Source organism: Teleopsis dalmanni, chromosome 1 (assembly GCF_002237135.1).
Source record: "Teleopsis dalmanni isolate 2A chromosome 1, ASM223713v2, whole genome shotgun sequence".
NCBI classification, from domain to species: domain Eukaryota; kingdom Metazoa; phylum Arthropoda; class Insecta; order Diptera; family Diopsidae; genus Teleopsis; species Teleopsis dalmanni.
The window spans coordinates 196283755-196286815 of NC_051846.1; positions in this window are offsets into that span (position 1 = coordinate 196283755).

Below are 3061 nucleotides of genomic sequence, written 5' to 3' on the forward strand. Positions count from 1 at the left end.
TCATTTCTCAAGTGTTGCGTATCCAACTGATGGCCAGCTCGCCTTGACTTGCTACATCTAGCCTTGCTCTGCTTTGCATACTGAGGATACTCAAGATACTGAGGACACCGAGGATAAAAGTTGTGTGTGACTCCGGTCGTTTCTGTTGTCCACTGTAGCAGTTGTAGGAGTGTTTTATGGTATTTCTTGAGTTAGTTGCAGCAAAACTTGAAACTACTTACTTGGTTGAAAAACAACTTCCTGCAAAATTATTTTGTGGGCTCGAATTACGACAGAGCAAAGAAATGCGCTCCAACAAATTTTGTTATACTAATAAAATGAAAATTTAGAAAGGATATTACTAGCAATAATGAAATATATCAAGTCTGCTCCTACCCACATTTATATATTATAAAAAATACAGCTTTGTCATAATATTCGTAATTACAAATAATTACGGAGATACTGAAGATAGTGGCAGGGAAAAAATTTTCCCGAATTCATTGGTGTTTTTTATTATTGTAATATTATAATCTTAACTATTTTACTTTTTGACAAGTGGTTATGCTATCCCTTAAATAGTTTAATTTTAAACTGCTATTCAAATCATATTTTTACTTTCTGTATATTTTAATATACAAAAAATATATTACCTTACCATTATGTGTGAAATACAACATCATTCCAATATCTTCCATGTGAGGTATTTTTTTATATATAATTTGCGCATATCAGGCAATAACTTGGCTAGTGCCAACTCGGAAACTTAAAAATTTATCGCATATTTTCCAAATCCTTTTCGTAAATATAAATTCCAGTCAAATGATCTTGGTATCACATAATCACATAATATAGTATGTCTTGTAGTTTATGGTATTTCCAGCTTTAGAACACATAACTTCTATGCCCATATCTTTACTTTTGCATCAAATGCATTTAGCATATGATAATCAATCATTACCATTTCTGTAGTAATTCTGAGGTATTGTTAAACATTACGTAGTTGTTATACATATAAAATGGCAAATCATAAACTAAACACATCTGCCCTTTATTGTCTACCGGAAAAACTGCTATTATGGACAGTATATTATACTGTATGACCAGACGGTATAATACAGGTAATCACTTCAAACATCTAAAATATCTGGGCAAATTGTGACATCATGCAAACAATTGTTTAAATCTACCTGTGTTAACAAGTTTAATACAAGATGGAAAGACTCAACAATCTGCAGCCATATGTATGCAAGTTAGTCCCGATTATTTAAAAATAAATATACCAATCTCTGAGATGTCCTATAAAGCTATTAGTACTGTGTTAGGTTTGTTGACAGGTCACAGCCATATAGGGCCATACGAGATGATTGAATCTCCCGCTAAATCAGTTCTGTCGTATTTGTGAGAAGGACGATGAGAATGCCTCGCATTCTCTTTATTACTGTGTCGCCTTTTTACCTTTTACCTTCTTACCTTTTTGAGGGACTTGCCAAGCTCTAGGAATGATATTTAAAGAGGATTTTAGGATTTGCTAAAGGTTCAAGTTGGTTTAAGCGACTGATACAAGTCAATAGGCCTATGTAGATCTTTAGGATCACCAGTATAACCATTCTTAATCTATAGAGTGATTTACTGAAGCATTCATATAGTATATGATATTTTTTTTTATTTTTCCGAGTTCTTTCAGAAACAAATAATCGTTAAAGTACTATATATCATAACTCCTATCAGTTTTTTATATAGATAAAATTCATCTATACACTAAGACGCAACTATTTTCAGTATAATGTAGGTTTTGATCATCATCTCGGTGCATTTATATATTGCTGGTACATATCGTTAATGAAGAATTTTAAATTTGAGTCCTAATTATGATTTCATTCCATAAATGCTCAAAATTTGTTATTCATTCTATGAATTTTTGTTTGAGGTGGTCAGTTTTTTTGATAATTTTTTTTTGTTTTTTGTGACAAAGCAGCAGAAAATCATGTTTTAATTAGGTTTTTATCAGTTTCCTTTGTATTCAGTCTGTGCGCGTTTCTTTTTCAGTTTAGATACTTGCAGTTTCGTGTTAAACGGACGGATGAACGGACGGACAATCTGATTGTGCGCAGCGCCCATTCATCTTTTGCATTTCCTGCAATTTTAAATATCAAAACTTTTTCATTTGCTTTGATTTTGTGCGTCTATACACCAGCGGTACTAGGCTGCAGAGATATACTCAGTACGATAATTACTATTGTAAGTATAGAACACCACCAATCGTGCTAAATGAAGTCTCCGCCCGGCTGTCCTGCCTTTGGAACTGCGACGGTTCTGGTACTGTTGATTAACCTCCGAAGAAATGTCGTCCCAAGCAGCGTCATCAGAACTATCGCTCTTCTTTGTGTTGTTGTGTTGGGTATTTTAGCTGTGTAACTGCAGTACGCTCAGCTCAGCCTTATCAACTCACTTAAAAAACAACATCCACGAACAGCAAAACTCAAACTGCCGCGCTATCGCTGCAAACAAAATTCACTTTGAGAATCTCGTAAAGCGACGAAACTTTTTATCTGCATTCACTTTTCGTATTTTCAGTATTTACGTTGTTCATATTTGTTGCACTTTTTAAAATATTTTTATTTTCATTTTTTTTTTTTTTTTGAATTTTGTAGAGTAATAATGTTTTGTGATTACTGCAGTACACTTAATATCCGCTGATTAAATTCTTGCAGGTTTAAGTCAAAAGTCAGAGATGCGAAGGTATACAATATAATAATTTTTTATTTTTTTTTTTGTATAAATAAAGCCTATCAGGGTAAGCATTTAAGTAGTCTTCTTACGATCTACACCTTTTTAATAGCAAAAATTCATTGGAGTGCAAATATATTATTTTTTCAAAGTAAATGACGATAATGATGACTTAAAATTGTATACAAAAGTTTGAGCAGGTCTATATTTAGCTGTTGAACTATCATACCACAAGATCAGATTAATTATTGACTATTATATCTAATAAAATTACCATATACAATAGGGCATCAACTTTTATAGGAAAAAAGAAAAGAAATAACTTCTATACAGAATTAGAAATATACAGTGG